Source organism: Cheilinus undulatus, linkage group 13, assembly GCF_018320785.1.
Source record: "Cheilinus undulatus linkage group 13, ASM1832078v1, whole genome shotgun sequence".
NCBI lineage: Eukaryota > Metazoa > Chordata > Actinopteri > Labriformes > Labridae > Cheilinus > Cheilinus undulatus.
Window position 1 is genome coordinate 34942585 of NC_054877.1, and position 20235 is coordinate 34962819.

The 20235-nt window shown below is 39.3% G+C and overlaps 1 long non-coding RNA gene across 1 annotated transcript in view; it reads right to left on the reverse strand.

Annotated features, from left to right (window-relative positions):
- Window positions 1-2773: 2773 nt before the first annotated feature.
- The window catches only part of LOC121519793, a 37147-nt gene continuing 19685 nt past the window's right edge, over window positions 2774-20235 (reverse strand). The window contains exons 3-4 of the long non-coding RNA XR_005992739.1: window positions 18415-18583; window positions 2774-2928 (exon numbers count right to left, since the gene is read on the reverse strand). This is a non-coding gene — a long non-coding RNA (uncharacterized LOC121519793). The remainder of the gene's footprint in view (window positions 2929-18414; window positions 18584-20235) is intronic.

Genomic DNA, 20235 nt, shown 5'->3' on the forward strand with positions numbered 1-20235 from the left:
GAGTCAATAGACTGACGTGCTACATATTCTTTTAAGGTTTTGATTGAGCAGTGAAGGCAAGGCTTTTTGCTGTTTTCACTTTGCTAGACCTTGAACACAAACATGATGACAGCATTCAAGCTTCCCACCCTCTGCATGACGTCAGAGGAAAATTGCCGCTGTGTGAGTATGATTGTGATTGGCGGCTGTGAAGAGGCATCCAGATAACACACTGGTTATAGAGTTGACCCTGCTTTTAACCTGCTGGCACACACCCCTTGTCTTCACTCTGCTTGCTCCCCTTCCCCCTCCCCCTCTGCCAAACTCTAGGCCGATCCTGACAACATTTACCCAGCGCCTTGTGCTGCACTCCTCCACACCAGCCTCCTCACAGACATCTGCCCTTTTTTAATACTGACCTTTGACCACCAGGGCTAAAGATAAGTTAACCTCTACTACCAGACTGTGAAGCTAGTGACATGGTCTCTCATAATGCTGTTAGGTTAGCACACATGTGCACCATCTGCTTGGGAAAACAAAATCACAATGTGTTTTTTCTGGCTTTACAAGTAAAATTTAAGTTAAAGAGAGAGTGTAAATGGCTGCAACACTGTTTCCTCGCTCTCCCACCCTCCTGCCAGCACCAGTCGAGGGATTTTCCTTCCCACCATCTCTGGCTGGAACACTATTTCCGGATTGTGTCCTTCATTAACTGAGTTCGCAGAGCACTCGGGAATGAGAGGCCATGGAAAACTGAGGGTGGCAATGTGGTAAGAGTGGTAGGGAGGGAAAGAAAGAGAAAGGGAAAGAGGTGTATGTGTGTGTTTTAAATACGTGTGTGAGACGGAGCTGGAGAGAGCCGGATCGTCAGAGACAAGCCCAAGCAACGGCCTTTACCGAAATAGCACAAGCAAAGAATCTCTGTGGGTAACATAAATTTGAGCATGATGATGAGTGTAATCAAACTGAGACATGCAGTATAAACTTTCTGCCATGTGATGTTGAGGATTCCTTTGTCACAACTGTGTGTGTTTGCCTCCCTGCCTGCCAGTCTGTTTGTTTATCTGGCTGTCTCAAGTCCTTAAACATCCACTTACACTACTACATCTCTGCAGTTATAGCCCAGGCACAGACTGTTAGTGACCTGTTTACCTTTTGACATTTCCAGCGTTGATAAAAGCTAGGCCTTCGTGACAGGCGTAATTGTCCAAGAAAGGTGGTCGCACAAGCTTAAGTGGCCTTCGACCCTCTGGCAGCTCCTCTGTCCTCATTAGATGACCAAACAGGATTGAATTCATTCTCTAAGCTCATCTGACCTGACTCCAGGGGGCTTTACAGGTAGAAAGGGCAAGAACAATGAGCATTAGACTTATCCCATTATATTTTATTATGATACTCTGACCACAACAGGCAGTGTAAACAACTTCTCAAATCAAGCTCATAAACAGCAGCTGTTAAAAAGTCAACAAACTTAAAGCAAGGGTTGACATGACAATAGTATAATAAACTTTGATATGATACTGGTAAAATTCAAACAGTCTCAACCCTGTTTCAATACAACGGCAAGAAAAAAACCCATGTCTTAGGCCCACAGTATTTGGTAGTTTTTTGTTTTCAAGTGTGAAAAATCACAAGTAAACTCCTGTGTAATGCAGAAACATATAGCTCAAAGATGGATTAATTCCTATCTTAAGGACATATCTTAAAAAAATAATTTCAGTTATTCAAATCCTTTGTGCTTCTGATAGTGTCTAAATAACAGATATACCATTTTGACAACCTTGATTAAGACTTTCAGGTTAATATCCTCTCTTAAATCACATTTTAAGACATATATTAAAGGTTTTCTGCAATTTTCTGTTTAATCCATGATTATTTTGGTTGTATGTTATTGCCTCATTGTGAAACATTCCAGTATTTCTTATATAGTTCTTAATTTAATGGTACATTGTTGAGTTTTTTTATTGTTGGGATTTAATCAGAATTTCATTGCTGTATTTTATAGCTGGATTTTGGTATGGTATGTGCTCTATACAAAAACCTCCTTATTTAAAAATGGCTGTAAAGCTCACATTTTCCCTGTCCACCAAGGTAAAACAACCCTGTTATCTAAGTGTGGTTACTTCTGCAGGGGGAAAAACATTGTAAGAGTCACATTGTCGAACTCAAGGCTCCGTACCAAAAGATGATGTAATGCTTGCTATGTCCGTGTGCTTTGTACAACCTGTTGTGTGGCGCTTTAGCCACAAGATGCTAATGTCAGCATTCTTATGTGCTTGCAGTGTTAAAGATAAGATGCTAATGCTTAGTAGGTATGATGTTTACTGGGCTCACCATCTCAGTTTAGCGTGCTAACATAATCTACTTATTTTACAACTGTGCCGCCAAAGTTGTTTGATTAAAATCATGGATGAGTGTGGCTTTTCTTTTTTTTTTTTAAGATATAAAACAATACCATATTGAAAATTCTGGCATTGCAGCAGCACAACAAAAGACAGAGAATGTGGGGAAAACAGAATAGAATATGAATAAGACAAAAATAATACAAACACTATTACCATTCTGTGCAGTCAATAACAATTAAAATGTTAGTGTAAAGTGACATGATACACTCACTAGAAGCCAGTTATCTACACAGTAGTGGTATGGCATAAATATGGTTTAGCGCCATGTAAAACATGGTCCAATAGGAAGGAGACGTTATATGGGCAGTATAAAGGAACAAGATATAAAGATAATATAAAGATGTAAGGATAAACAAAACAGTTTGGTATTGTATGAATATTAATGTAAGGCACTAGTTTACCTCAATGGGTAGAGCAGGTATCCATATACAGAAACTATAGTCCTCACCCATTGGTCAGGGGATCAGTTCCTGGTCTTAGTGCTGTTTGGTGCATGTATTTCCCCACACTTTCCACCCGTATTTTCTGTCTCTCTTCAGCTGTCCTGTCAACATAAATGCGAAAAGCCCAAGAAATAATATTAAAAAGAATAAGCAAAAACAAAACTGTGTGAGATGTGTGAGTTAAAAGTTACCTTCATATAATATAAAACAATATAATATAATATAATATAATATACGGCATTAATGGTGTAATGAGTATGGACAGTAAGTATATAATGGATTTAAGTAATAAAAAGAACCAGTGGTAGCAGCACCTTAAGCAGTTCATTCAATCATTTTAAAGGTATAATACATATATTTTTCACACTGAAATGTCAACATGAATGAGAGAGGACTAATCCTACCTTTCACCACTAACATTTTGAACAGTTTTCAAAGCAGGTGAAGTCCTCAGTTTTTATAGTTGTTGTGTCTTGTCATGATGGCTGTCATAACAAGATACTGCATGTTCACTGTTGCCTTGGAAACTCTGGATGCCATGTCAAAGGCTGCTATATAAGGAAATGGAAACTGCTATTGAAAGCTAACCTTCTGTTGCTGCATCTAGGTCATGTTGCTCCTGACCTGTGATGGACCACAATCATTTTCTGTCATCTACTGTGTGTTTCTGTTTGCCAGGCTCCCCCTGTCACCCATGCCCCTACCTTCCAACTCCTTGAAAGTAGGGTAACACTATGGCCCCACTAGTCATTTTGAGGGGAGAAGAGACGTGCCGCTCAGCTTCGCCCACCCCTATTGCTAACTTCTTGTTTTGAATTAAGGACTCTATTCAACAACAACTAAAATCATCAAGTTTTATTTACTGAACAGAAATTCAAAGTAAGACACACTTATCACCAAATGAGTGCTGGACTCAAAGAACAATCAAAAAAAGCAAAGAGGTCCAGGAAGAGATCATTCAAGCATTAACAAGTGATGTCTCAAACAAACACACTCTTCCTCATACTTGTACTGTATTTACTTAACAGTAAAATGTTTGTCAGGGAGAAAAGATGTTAAAAGTGGCCTTCCCCCTTTTTTTGATAAGTCCTAAAGTTCTTAGCAAGTAGCTCATAGTGTAAACAAGGTGGGACACTTTTAACGGCTTTCACCCTCACCATGAGATTTTATCGATGAAACAAAAACTGTGATTTACTTCTTAGTAAGGGTTGACCAGTATTGGTAATTAATGAGACCAATAATCTGATATTTGGAATCAATATGCATTTATAAGGACAAACAAAATCTACTTAATGCAAGGAAGGAAATAAAAATACAGAAATACAGAAAATACAGAAAAAAACTGAAAAAAACAACTTAGCTAAGTTGACATGAAAAACAGCACAGATCGAGACAGTAGCAGCTTGAAAACACAAAGACGCCATACACTCCCTGTGTCAGTGCCACCCAGTCTCAGTGTTGATTTGCTGGTAGTGATGTGATATCTAGCCAATCAGATAGGGCTGTGGGCAGGACATCAAGTTAGACTTCCCAGAGGGGAGGACACACCTTACAATGGAATCAAAGTTGTGCACTTTTTTGAATTAGTTAGCCTGAATAACTGACCAGGCTGATAATCCGTCTACCCCCAACAAATATTTGTCATGCATTGCATTAGCATACATAGGCGTCAGGCAGAAATGCATGCTGATTTGCCTTCCTTTACTCTTACTAAACATGTTTTTGTGATTCCCCCAGTGTTTAAAATGTTTAAACGCTACTTAGCTGAATAAACCCTGTTATTATATGTTCACAATCTATTCAAATCTTCCATGGTATAAGGTAGAACTCTTGTGTTCCCTCATTGCTGAGTGTACATACTGTACAAAAAGCTCATACAGATGTAACCACAACTTTCTGGTGTCCCACATGTGTCAAACAGACCAGTGTGGTGGGACATAAAAACACAAAGCAGACTGTAAGACAGGGTGAGAAAATACTGCTTTCTTAACTGACTTCCTCTAATTACTTTAGCCATAAAAATGGCACAAGACTCCAGTAACAAAGAAATATGCCTCTTTAAATTTGGTTGGTTTGCTTCTATTGTTCCATCCCCAACAATTACACCAAACTCTTCAACTAAATCTTGTGTTTTGAGATATACTTAAATTTTATGATTTGTCTGTGATGGTTAGTTGTTCTTTCATTATACTAAAATTTGCTGTGCACTGATGTGGTTGAATCTTGTGTTATAAAGTATAAAAATCTATAGTGCAGGTTAGTATAAACCTATTGGATTTGTATTCAGACTAATGTTATTAAAACTGTAGGACTAAAATGACCCACTTCAGCGATATTTTATGTAACATCTCATGCTAATGAAGCTAACTCTAATTTGACATTTATTCAGCAGAGAAAAAGACAAAGCACCCTCTGACACAGTTTTCACGGGTCACCATGACAATTTTGAGTCTGTGCAGTCAGCAGTTTTACATTACAACCATGTCTCTCCCTCTGAATCTCTTGTACTGGTATCAATTGGAACAGCCACAGAGCGCAGGTGTGAATCGAAAGATTACAGTAATTTGCGGCCGATGTTGTGACAACAAATGTAATCAGTATTTTGGAACATGGAGCATTGGAACAAGCTGTATTAATAATGTAAATTGGTGCTGTGTGTATGGAGGGAGGCAGATTACATTCCATAAATCATGCAGAGTTTATTCAAATTGTGGCGAGGAGGATTAAAGAGCAGAGTGACTCTTTATAATCTAATTTACTCTGTCCTTTTGTTACTGAGAACTTTCTGTTCTGACACTTTTTTTCCAAACTATTTTGACTAGATGAAGGGTCAAGTGGAGGAATCAGACTCATAAACTGCCTAAAATAATTCAACATAATAGACTTATTAAAGAAAAGGCTTTTTAAAGCTGCTTTTTTGCTGATATGTAACGCTTAACCTTTTCAAAAGAGGTCTAATACTATTACGACAGAAAAGCAGGACACAAAGTAAACACAAACAGATGATGATGTTCTTAACAACCTGAGGCATACATCCCTATGTAAGGCCCTAAAGCATCTAGGTAAATCTTGATGCATGACGCAGAAAATGGGTTTACTTTGCCGCCCCTCATGGCTCAAGGTTGTGTCATTAAACTCAGGTCACTGATGCTGCTATTGTTTGTGCAGGAGTTGTGTAATCCTAGATTCTTTCGTCCTATCCTCTTATTGTTATGGCTCCTTGCAGGGTGCTTAACACATGCTGAAATAACTTCCTTAAGACCTATGTAAGCAAATACCACTTAAAGTATTTGTATGGCCATACATGAGAGTGCAAACACCAAGAGGAAAAACGGGCCAGGGGGCCGCTTGCGTGCAGGACAGGGGTGGTTTGTTTTGTCAGCAAAATGTCAATCTGTCTTTGCAAGGTTATCCCATATGATCTCCCTAAATACGCAAGGCTTGGTTGTCCATCTGGTTGGCAGTTGAGAGCTAACCCCCTCCTCATCCTCCTCCTCCCATTAACACCCACCACTGCAAGCCCAGGTCTGGAGGTCTTGCCTTTCTACCTCCCACTGAGAGGATATGAAAAGGCCGACAAAGCTTTCCATTCTCTTCTTTTACTGTCAGATTTTTGGATCAGTGTAATCCTCAAATGGCTGCAACACGTGTACAGTGGTTCGGTTGCTCCCTAACAACTAACTTGACAACTGAACAATGCAATGGGACACTCAGAAGACTTTTTTTTTTTTTTTTTTTGCACGTCCAGAAAAGATCCGGATTCTCCTGTGTTGGCGCGCACACTTACTGAGCCAGGCAACCACCCAAAAAAGTCCAAAAAGACAGTTCCAAACTGCCTCGGGCTCCCTTAAGCTATTCAGTGTGTGCAAATGAAAGATGTGTCTTGGAACAGTGCAGAAACTAGTATCGTGCACAGATACACACAGCAGCAGCCCTCTGGACAAGTTTGGCACCCACACTAGCGACTGTGGGCCAAAACTCATGTTGCGTGCTAACTCTCTCCCTCCCCCATCCCCTCATGCTATCCCGCTCTGCAATTATATGCTCTGCTCCCACCCAAACATGCAAGAATAGGCCTCCTCAGTCAACAGACAAACCGAGTCATTCTGTCCTCAAACCATGACATCATGACCATTTGACTTCAGCGTGAAATTCAAGCTTAATTTAACTTTGTCAGGGGAAAAGAGGAAAAAAAAGTGGTGTGTCTTACACTGGCATAGCGTTGTGCTGGTGTGAAGGGTAACTTCTGCAATTCTGGGAAGGCGCGGCTGATTTATTCTCCTGAGTATCAAACTTAGAGGAAATACAGAGTTTTTGACAATCTTTCACATCATGTTTTACTGGAAAAAGTTACAGAAAAAGTTACAGAAAAGAAGAGCAAGATGATATCGACAGAGTCAAGAGCTTTCATAATTTTGAATAATATATAAGCACTGACAGGACACCTATGCTTGACTACGTTTCATTATATTTTATATATTTCAGTCCAGCCTTTGGGAAAACATAGGAGACATTTTGAAGCCCTCAATTAAAATAATTAATTGAGCACACAGTATCAAACAACATAATCCCAAACAGTATTTTGATTTTTGACGCAAAACAGAATTTAAGCAAACATATAAATGCGGAGGTTGCAACTTGTAGGATAACTTAGAAAACCAAACCATAGCAAACTGTACCATACCATTTGATACTAAACCATACCATACCAAACCATACCATACCAAACCATACCATACCACACCATACCATTCTACACTTAACCATATCAAACCACACCATACCATACCATTCCATACTTAACCATACCATATCAAACCATACCATTCCATATCATACCATTCTATACTTAACCAAACCATGCCAAACCATACCATTCTATACTTAACCATACCATATCAAACCACACCATACCATACCATTCCATACTTAACCATACCATATAAAACCATACCATTCCATATCATACCATTCTATACTTAACCATACCATGCCAAACCAAACCATTCTATACTTAACCATACCACATCAAATCATACCCATACCATACCATACTATTCTAAACTTAACTATACCATACCAAACCATACCAAACCATTCCATATCAAACCATATCATACCATACCATACCATATCATACCATTCCATACTTAACCATACTATACTAAACCATACCCAAACCATTCCATACAAACCCCACCATACCATACCATACCAAACCACACCATATCAAACCATACCATACCAACCATACCAAACCATACCATTCAATGCTAAACCATACCACCGGTACAAACAATCCCTCTGCAATCATCTTCTTTAATTCTGTTATCATCCTACTCTTTGACCAGTTAAATTCATGTCTTTCATGTTACTGTAAAGCATCAAGGAGAGTTGACAGTGTGAGTCAAATTGACAAAATCCATTTAGAATGCTGTATGTTTTAACTTAATCATACTGAAACCTGAAATATGATAATTGTATGAACCAGGATTGTACTACTGCCATATCAATATTTTGTCCCACCCTAAAAGAAAAAAAAATACTCATTTTAAACACTTGGCTTTTTTTCATAAAGTCATTCTTCACACTAATGTTTAAGTTTGGAGACTTTGTTTGGTTTGGTTTTCCTTTAACATGCCTTTTTTGGTTTTTCATACAAGCAATTTTACAGATATCTCCTACACTGCAAAAACAACAATCTAAGTTTTTAAAGTCTATTTTAAGGTGGAAAATACTTAATTACAAGTCTGGGTATTCATCGTATTTGAAGATTAAAAAAAAAAAACCTAAACAAACAACAACAAAAAACCCCATCTGAATTGCAAAAATCTGCAAATGTGACATACATTTTACTGGTCATGTGTTGTGTAATGAGATCTACCAAGTTATTTAATTATGTACTTTCAAAGCACAGCTATAAAAAGTTATTGCTGCATTGGCTGATATTTTTATTTGCAATCATATTTTTCAAACTTTCTAGCTTGTCAGATGGTTTTTACCCAAACTTATCTGGTAAAACTGGCTTATAAGTGTAATCAGATATTTTGACTAGAAATTATACATATACACTTGCTAACATTGGAGTTCCAGCAGTATACTTTATATCTTATTTCTTTTTTTTTTTTTTAATTTTTGTGTAAAACAAGAAAACTCTACTCAACTACTAGCCAACTACTTTAGATTAATGTCAATATCCTCTACTTTCTGGAAGTTTCCTGGGGTTTGGATGCCTGAGAGGCATCTATCAAACTGCTGACAAGCTATTGTGCGAAGCACACCTCATTTTCCAAATCTGCCTCGCAACAGAGTCCTCTCCTCTGTCCTTCAGCTCCGGGAGGGGATCTTAATAGTTTGTGTGAGCGCGTGCGTGTGCATGTATATATGACAGAACCGAACCAATGACAGGCACCTCAGCCCAGCCCAGCCCTCGCAACAAAGAGGGATGGTGGGTTTCTGTGCAGCCCCTCTCACTCTCCCACACGCTCATAAATAACCATACAGAGCCTCTGCCCTGGCCAGGGGGAGAAAAAGGAGAGAAAAGAGCCATTTAGGCAGCTCCTCTACTCTCATGCCTTCCAGCTGACCTTTTCTAAGGGTCAATCAGTCCGACCACAACTCGGCACTCCTCCACCCGCCCCTCCTCTCTCCTTACTGACACTAACCTGAATCATCCCAACACTGCTGCTGTGCGGAGAAGCCACTTAGCAGGCTGGGGTCATAGTAAAGCAGCATTTAAGACGTAGAAGGCATAAAGCCTCACAAGCTTTCAGTCCCCGAGCATGTGAGATGGCAGCCGAGGTCGGAGGTGAAGGTCACAATACGGGAGGAGGGGAATAAATCCTGTAGCATGGACCACAATGGGCCGCAATCCCTGCTGACAATGATGCCATTGTGGGCTATGGGTTGCTTAGTGTGTCCTGGAGCTGTGCCTAATAGAGTTATAGTGCTGATGTGATGGCTGTGTAGCCCAGGAGAGTAGTGTCCTTTTATATAAAGGGGGGCAACTGCCCAGGAGCTTGAAAGAGGTCTTGGCTTCTCAATTTTGCTTTGCTTGAAAGCCTGGGATAGTGTGCGTGTGTTTGAGAGAGTGAGGGAGAGAGAGAGAGAGAGAAAGAGGGAGAGCGGTTATTGGCTCAACGTCACAGAGCTCCCATGAATCCTTGGCAACATGTCTACGCCTTGTAAAGACTCATCATTGACTCATATGTTTTCACACATGCACAAAATACCCCTCAAATTCCCAAATTTTCCAGGGTGGGCTACATGGCCACATTTTTTAACACAAACTTTTCCCAACCTTTTTCATGCCAACCCTCTTGCATATCATAGCGTGAAGTTGGAGTGACTGATGTGAGAATATGACATGAAACATATATTCTGCTACAAGTTGGCAGCCAGTGTGATTGTTGTAAATGTAATAAAGCTGTTCCATGGTTCTTACTAGGGATGCACATGGTTAAATTTGGATTTCAAACTAGCCAGGGTAAGATTTATGAGTTTGTTAAACTTATTAGTTCTGGTCAAATGCTCTTTTAAAACTGTACTGAAGCCTCCTGCCACTAGTAGCCGCTGTAGCATCAGTAAATGGCCGCTGCCTTCCAGTTCCAAGAGTAATGAAGACTGGCAGAACTATCGGCTAATATTAACCACACTCTACACATTATATCAGGCTCACATCATACTCGCTGACACAGTGACTATGTGATGAATTTGACTGTTTTCTGAGTATTTTCTCTTCTTTAGACAAGTCGGTTGAACACAATTATACTGGATGTTTAGCCAAAGACAGATGCCTGGGAACATCCTTAATCTTTATTGCATGTTGGTAAGTTTTTTTCCTCTCAATTATTAGAACTTGAAACAGGTCAAATTGCACATAGCATTGTTATAGATGCCAAAAATATAATTTCAGTTTTGGATTCCTGTAGCATCTTTTTTACATTACGTTTCTTTAATAACTTATGTCTGACTGTGCCCTAATGAAAAAATAAGTGCTCAGTGCAGTGACCCTTAATCCAAATTATGCCCCTTTGAGCTAGTGATAAGTTAAACAACCTGCCACATGGTTTTTAGTGCCACTGCAATGCAAACAGCATTGCCAACTTCAACAACCCCAGGCTCCATACATAGAAGCTCAAAGTGGTGACAACGCTGATACTACCTACCACTTGGCCCCTCACAGGGCCCCCAACCAAGCTGTGTAGACTGATCAGCAACAGAGGCCAGGATCTCACCAGGGTTGTCAAGGGGGAACCTTGGGAACTTCACTGATGTTTCAGCCATTTGGTCCTACAACACCTCCGGGAAACTTGACGGTAAGCTCTTGCTTCCCACAGTTAACGCCCTCTATGCTAGCTCCCATGGCCCATCCTACCAGAGACATCTTCAGTTTACCTATTCTACCACATGGCCTTTAAAGCCCACACAGATCCATGCTCCATACATGCAATCTGGAGGTAGTGACAACACTGTTATAACCTACCCTTACATATGGCCTGTAAAGGCCCCCCACGAACAAAATGCAACAAATTACACATGAAAAGGACAGAGGGAAGATACCACCTTTTACACTAGCCCCCAAATGGCCTCATTCTTCTGCAACCAAATACACTGACTGGTTTTAACTGCTGACATGCCCTTCACTGTCTTTTGCAAACTCTGTCCCTTCCCTCCCAGCTCTCCCTGTAAGGTTTCTAATGTTGATATAAACCCTCTACATCCCATATCTAGAGAGCCCTAACTTCCCTTCCTCACAAGCTTCTACCCCTAAATCAACATGTATTAAACAGGGAAAACTTCATGCTCTGAATTGCAGCCAGAGCATGAAGTCAGGATGATCTCAGGGGGCAAGCTGTCTGAAATTTCAAATAAAATTCAAGGAGTACATGTGGAAAGATAGCAAGAAATTGGGAGAGGAACAGAAAGAGAAAGGTTACCGGCTTCGCGTCAGTAAGCTCAGAGTCGTGAATCCTTCCCTCACTGGCACGACTCCTCTCTGCAAAGACTCATAGTTGACTCATCGATGAAGAGGCATCACAGAAGGTCTGATTTCAAAAGGTGGGTTGACTGAATCTGAAATAATACAGCTATTGTCTTCAGAAAGCTGAAAAATGTATTGGTTATGTAAGACGTGCCCTGAAACAACTCAGTAAATTACATAATGTTAATATTATTTATTGTGTTCATCCGAACAAAACTGGAATTTTAAAACAAATGCAAAAATGTTTATCTGACTAAAAATCAAAATTTTCTGAAATTGGACTTAAAGACTTTGATAACTGGAGACTGAATTACTCTTGTATGCATCTTAGTAACTTCTACTGGCCTACGTGTTTCGAGCACGCTCCACAGTTCCCAAGCTGGGCTTTGACCTGGAAGTTCACAAGCAAAGTTTAAGAGGAAAACCATGAGGAAAATGTAACTAGGGACATTCCAATACCATTTTTCCTTCCCGATACGATTCCAATACCAAGGTGTTTGGTATCGGCCAATACCGAGTACTGATCTGATACCAGTGTGAACTTTCTGGACTGACTGTGCAGACTAGCACATTATTTTAGACCTATGTTTGACTCAGAACATGGCTAAACAAATAGAATTGTTAATGTACAGCATATCTGTGACCCTGAAGTTGTTTTTCTGCTGATTATTGAGTTTGACTGCTAAATATTAAAATAACAATACAGGGGGCTTCATCACAGGCTCCCTCTATTTCTCTCTTCATTATGCTCTATTCGGGTAGTATGATGTGATTACAGAACAGCTTACTACTGGCTGACAGATCCTCACAAAGGGAAAACAATATGGTGGTTAGCATTAGAATTAGCATTCGAGCTAGTAATAAATGATCATAAGTCAATTAAAATAGATAAAAAAGACATTCATTATCAGATTTACTGGTGTGGATTTAATCATTAAAGTCCCCCAAAGTTACATGAGTTCCAGGCTCGCTGTAAATGCTGCCCACAGGATTCAAAGGCATCAATAGCATCAATAGGAAGGGCCAGCTTCAAGAGGAAAAACAAGTGAGAGGCAATGATTTATGGTTCGAAGTTATTTAACTTAATTATCAATTAATTTTAATTTCTTAAGAATGAGGTGGTAATTACCTAGTAATCAGTTGGTATTTTGGTAATATTAAGAAAGTATTTACCTCATGTTAATGTATTAATAATTAAGTAGTTTGTTGCAAAATTGTGGCCATTCTCTGGTGGTGTTTTACCCTAATCTTCTAACCCAAAGCCGTATCCCTAACCCTTGTAATATTTTGGCAGTTCTCTGGTAATTTGGTGGTATTTTACCCTAACTCTTGTAATATTGAGGTGATTCTGCAGGAATACGGCAGGATTTAACCAAGTAATTTCTTAGGAATAAGATGATAATTTTCCATATAAGTTGCTTAATAATTCCCAGGCAATTTCTTTTTTTTGGCTCACTTAATTAAAGCGAATCCTTCCTTAATGATTTTTAAGTCATTTTTAAGGTTCGGGGGTTGGGGTCAGGATAAAATACTTCCTAATTACCAGAGAACTACAACAATATTACATTGAATTACTTAATAATTAACACTGGGTAATTCTTTTCTTGATAATACTTTATTTCTGACTTATTACTTGGTAAAATGCCAAGGTATTACTACTTTAATACACCATTTTCTTGAGAAATGACTACCCTAATTACATTTACAACTATAAAATTATTAGGTAATAAGGGGCCACTACAATAAAGTGTTACAAAAAAAGTGATTTGCTCTATTTTAAATCCCTATAAACTAGGGGGAGAAGTGTTTTAGTCCATTGGTATTAAAAAAAAGAGCAATCTGAAGATGCCACTTCATAGTTGAGATTGACATTTGTCATTGTTGCTGCCATTAAAAACAAAATTATTAAACATAAAAGTGACTTTCTGTTAATATTTTCTGGGAGGGTGTTATCACTTTTGTTATTTTCATTATTATCTTTTTCTATTTGCCTTGGACTTGTAACTGTAATTTGTGCTGATTTGTATGTGTGAACCTAAGCAAATAATTAGTGAGCAGTTTGATAGTGGCTAACAGACAGAATAAAAATGACACATAGCTGCAGCCCCATTACCAATTTATATCCACTTCTATTGATACAGGGGTTTAAAATGACATGTCATGGTATTTTTTGCTAACACTCCCCATGGTCAGCCTTTTATTTAGGGGCTCTACCTAAGCAGTGACATGGGTTAACAGAGGCCACTGATACAGGGGGATCATCATCCTCAGCATAACTCAAGTACCAGGAGTGCCATGAGTACCTCAGTTGTCACCTCTGTTGGTAAGATTAGGCTCGGGCAGAAAGGAGTGACAGCTGATGAGTGGTGGGTATGACCGACGGGTGCTAATGCAGAGGAGAGAGAAAGAGAAAGGGGAAGACAGACAGACAGACAGCACAGCAGTTGGAAAAGCAGTATGTCAGTTTTTGCTGATGTCTATAGTAACAATAACCTCCAATTTGACATTCCCTCCACCAAACATCGGCTTTCTGTTTTTTTTTCCCTCTTTCTGGCTTCTCGATGACCTCCTTAAAAGAACAAGCTATGTTTCCCAGGCTCCTGCTATTTGAAGCTCATAGTTTTGGTCATCCAAAGTTTTCTGTTCCAACTCAAGCCGTTCAGACACTGTCCCCACTTACATTTCCACAATGGCCGGGTCCTGGGGGCCAGACCATAGCCGCCCTACACTCTGCCCACAGTTGAGTTGCCTCTGGCAGAGCTACTGCGTGCTTTGTGTGCTGGTTCTGGCCGCTGATCAGGGAAACCCCACAGTTTCTCCATGGTGAATGTCGAACGCCCTGCCAAGGCCATTATGCATCCCTTCAATGGGCGTGAATAGCAGCACACTACAGTACAGAAGATTTGAGAGATGTGTGATTCACCCAGGGTTTACAATGAGAGACCATGACACAGATACAGACACTGGTGAACTGAACTAATCCCTGACATCCCAGTGTTGTGTCTTTGAGCCTTTTTTGCATCGACTACAAACAAAGCAAATCCTGATAAAATGTGTCCTACATAAAGCGGTTTTGGGAAATATGATAACACTAGATGAATAACGTTCCTTGACACAGTTAATGAGCTGCGTCTAAAAAGCTGAGAGATTATTTTGCTGATTCTACAAATACTGGTGTTTGTGTATTAGTGTGGCTAAGTGAAAGACAACAGGGGGCCGATCATGTATACATTTAACACGCTTAAATATGGGGATTAAGGCTCTTTTCATCATTCCAACACAGAGTTCATGTTCAACACACTTAACCACTGACCTAATAACAACAAGGGAACAACAAAAAAGCCTGTCTACCATTCTTCCAACTTCTCATTTGTATGTCAGTCAATCCACTAGTTAATTTTTATTACTAGAGCACCAAATCATGACAAAGGATATCTATTTTGACATTATTTGGTACAGATATACCCACACCTTTGTTTTATTATAAAGAACACCTGGTGTGTCCTGTGCAGAGAGGGTGAGTCAAGCAGAGCTGAGAGAAGAGTGGACGTAGACAGTCGGGTAGTTGTTTTATTTTAGGGGCTTCATTCAAAATCGTTCAATCAACTAGGATCACACGAAGTCATTACTTTTACTGTCACAAATATTAAAACTTTCAGGTACAATTTCAAACTGCACAAGTTATGTTTAAAGTTAGAAATTTTAATTTGAGGATTTGAGGGGCCCATTTAAATGTGTGTAAGAAGAGGAAACATTATTGTATTTCTGTTTGTGGGATAAAAAAATAAAGTGTTGAATATCTGAGGCCCAAACTCTGGGTGGGTGTCCAGAGACATGTTCCCCCCAAAAACTGTTCCCTTCTCAGGCAGTTTTACACACTATTTTCAAGCCATCTTAAACACAAATGAAGAATCTAAATGCCAACAAATGCAGCTTTAGGGCAAAACACAGTTAGCCTAAAAAAAACCTGTATCCTTTTGATCTAACATAATTTTTTTAATATCTAAATCTGCCCAAAGCTTTCTCATTATTTAGAAACCAGCATGCTGAAGACCAATACCCTTTACTTCTGCTTCCTAAAAAGGGCAGAAAGTATCTGATGTCTTACATTCATGACATACTGTTGGTAGGGTTGGAATTCAGCATTGAAGTTTATACTCGGCACTATTTTCCTTCAAAAGCACATCAAAGAAAAATGTGTGCTTTAAGATGTAGATTTATTTATGAAAATTCAGAAATTGTTCATATCTAGTGCAATGTTGGATTTTACCTTTGATATTGCAGCGCATATGAGATGTTATTAGTTGAAAAAAATGGTTTGATTGTGTAAGTTTGGCGGGAGCTATTTGCTCTTTATCATCTTTTTTTTTTTTTTTGGCATTTATCAATCATAACACTAAGCAATAACATGCTTAAAAACAACCTAAACTATGGAACAGTCTGAATGTACATCTCAAGCAATGTTCAAACATCCATCCATCCATTTTCTATACCACTTATCCTGATGGGGGTTGTGGGAGGGCTGGAGCCTATCCCAGCTGTCATTGGGCGAGAGGCGGGGTACACCCTGGACCGGTTGCCAGTCAATTGCAGGGCTGACATATAGAGACGGACACCCAGGCACGCTCACATTCGCACCTACGGCCAAGTTTGAATCACCAATTAATCTAATGAGCTTGTTTTTAGTTGTGGGAGGAAGCTGGAGTACCTGGAGAGAACCCACGCATGTATGAGGAGAAAATGCAAACTCCGCACAGAAAGGCCCTGACCGGGAAGCGGACCAGGGACCAGGAAACGGTGCTAACCTCTGCGCCACCGTGCAGCCCATGTTCAAACATAATCCGTTTTAAAAAAGATCTAAAGAAATAATTTTCACAAGGTACAGAGATGAAGACGGTGTTTGACTGTCACTGGGTGTTAAATGTTTGTTATGACATTTAACATTTTTATGTTAATCTTCTATGTATTTTTGATTAATAACAACACAAAGTATGTATTATATACAGTGCATGTTTTTTTGATAAAAGGTACATAAAGTATTTATGAACATATATTTTTGGTCATAAAAATATAAATAATGGGTTATGTTTTTAATGAGGGTGAATATTTATCTATGCAATAGAATAGAATTATAAATTTGAATAATATAAATGAACTAATATAAACTTTGTAAAACAAAGATGACTAATAATTACGATTACAGATATGTATGTTGGAGGAATACGTATTGGTGTGGTTTAAATCTATCAGAAAGCTGGTTAGTTACAGTCCATGAATACTGGAGAAGGCAGTGGGGATTAAATAAGTGTGCACTTCCAACCAAATCCTTTTCGGATATGTAAAGCAAACCTTAGTTTTTGACATTTTTGTACTGACCTGTGTTTACTATTTTTTTGTAAGGCTATTGTCATAATTATTTGTATGAACATTTTGCACTCTCTTATATTAACACAAAATAAAAATTCAATTTAAAATGTTCTAGGCCGAAACTGCGATGCAAATTTCCCCAAAACTTTAAATCAAACATTCCAAAATATCCAAACATATCTGCAAAAAAATCACTTAAAAATTTCTAAGCAAATTCCCCCCTACCATTCAAATGTCTTGTATCTCTATGGAAATTTCAGATCATTTTCTATCAACAGCTAATTTTAAAAATATACTACTATGCTTTAATAAAACCACAATGTAATACCTCATATACATGCAGGGTCATAGGAGACTAATACAGATGAAGTACTACCTCTCCAAAGGTAAGACACCAGCAAGAAAAGAGACGGCTGATTTTTTATAAAAACTGTAATATTTCAAGGCTTTAGTTCTTTAATGGCATCACTGAAGTGAATGTCTAAAAACCTTTTAAAGCTTTCTAAGAAATTTTAGCTCAAAAAGCCCAAAATTACAAAAATTCTGCCCCTCTCTCGGTGTTTTGATAATGTATTTCCATGACGTCACTGTGACAGAGCTCCATCTTTATGCCTGTGACATTCATACTATTCCAAACAGTAAAATATCTGGTGTCCCATCTTTTAATTCACAGTGTGTTTCGGCATTGCAGGACAGCAAGACAGCACAGCACAGTAGGAGCTCCACATACAGACACAGACATGTTCAATCACACAGGGCTTCACTCTCACACTGGCTCTGCTTCTCCCTTCTGTAATACCACTGTTACTGCTACTGAAGCCGACACAGAGCGGAATCACTTCATTCCCCATCACATTCATAATGAAGGCGAAATGTCCCAGGGGCTTAAATGTCACACCTTGAAACTTCACTGTGAATCAGTCTTCTGATTTCATTCACACTCTGAATACAGCATCTAGATCTTCCCCAGACTAATTTAACCCTCACTTACACTTTCCTACCTCAGGCCTTCTTCAGGTGTGTTCTATGTAAGATAAGTGATGACTTTCATTTTTTGTTGCACCGCAATGTAAACACTATGAGGAAAAGTTTATCCCTGCTTACGTGTAATACCTCAAGAAATTGACTTACACAAACTTAGCAGTAAATGTTGTTGGTAAATGTTTGCTCTCCAGTTATATGACTTCATCTGCTCAGCTGACTACAAGGAAGTCAGTCTGATTATGTACATACTTACATGAAGAGCTGGGGGCGAAGGTGGGTGTCAAATTTACAGAAGACATTGCAGTGACCGGACAGAATTGCAAGGATGCAGAGAATCTCCAGGGATTGGTTGAATGTTTGTTAATTGGGTTGGGACTGTGACATCAAGACTTCCTGGAGGAACTGCTGAAATTTGCTGAAACCTTAAGAAAAAAACAGAAAGTCATATTGGTAGGCATCCTACTAACCAGAAGTAGGGCAGAAGAAGAGGTCAATAAAAGAGACTGATAGAGAAAAGAAACAAGGAGACACAACAGCTAGGAGACAGAATAACAGCAACAAAAGAAACCACAGCATTTTCTCAGAACATTTCTAAAGGACCTACTTCCTTGTATTTGTAGCCTATCATAGACCCTTGATCTTCTAAACTGTTTGTCAAAAAAGTGTAGGAAATTTAAACCATATGGAACAACAGTCGAATTGTTATCTAAATTAGGCACAGAGAAACATCTGTCTATTAATTTTAAACTCATACAGTGTGTCCCAGCACTCCCACAGTCCGGTGGCATATTGCAGTATCAAGATGAGTCACATCAGCTAGCAGGCAGCTGGCAGGCCTGCCCTATCAGCCTATCCGGTTAATCTTACGATTAGCCTTCACTGATCCCATCAGGACTGCCTGGATCTGGGGTGCAAAGCCTAAAGGTTTTATCCTGCGTGTCAGCCCTCCATCACCCAGGGCCACTGCATGCACACAGCACAAGTGAAGCACACATAAAAATACACAGCACAAATATTTCAGCGTATATTTGCATACTGATCATAAGGGCAACACATCCCAAACACAAAGCCCAAAGACAGGAGCTCTTCATGCCGACGTATAACTGACGTGTGTAGAGCCACAATGCTGAGAAGGACAGAGTAGTGAAATGTGTCACAGAGGTCAGACCTAGAAGTTAAAGGGGCAAATTTTGTCGTCTCCTGACGCCCGGGGGAGGACAGAAGGGAAGAAGGGCAAACTCAAGTTGGGGGTGGGGGGACTGGGCAGCAGCGCAGTCACATGCCGTGACAGGCCTGAAGGCTTCTTAGAGAGGGAATGCATGGAAAGCACACTAACGCTCAAACATTACAACCGCAAAAATACACAGACACGTGAACACATTTACCCAGAGTGTGCACACACCCACACAATTACATACCTGTCAAACAGTGGATGTTACAGAAACGTGCCATCATCCCACAAATACCATTAGGCAAGTCTAACTGCATTTGCAGACAAAAGTGCAAAATTGACAGAAAAGCTAATATAATCTGTCTGAGTTTTCATGCCTCTGTGAGTAAGGTTATCAGAATTTTTGATACTTTTTCAATCCAAACTGTCTTATAGTGAATCAGTCTTTGCTATTTTAATGACTGATGGAAACAGAAAGCACAGAAACTTAAAAAACTACACCTATTTCACACGATGGTTGTCTAAAAGAGGAATGAATCTATCAAAAACTGCAAGAAAACTCATTTACACTGTCTAAACTGCACAAAACATTGCCATTTTAGCGCAAATTAAATGCTGTGCAGGAGTTTGCCTGCAATCTTTGATCATCAAAACCAGAAATTACCCAATATTGAGTGCCCTTAACGTCTATTTTTGTCGCTGTGGTATCAAAGAAGATATTGCCATTGTTTGATTTTTCTCATATCGAAGTCTAAAATTGTGGTATAATGACAGCCCTGTCTGTTAGTGCATATTATCTTACCATGGCAGCAACTAAGAATGTTTCGTGGGCACTGACTGGACACAGGAAAGAAATGTCACTCTGATGGGAAAAAGGAATGCTCCAGGCATTTACCTCCCTGA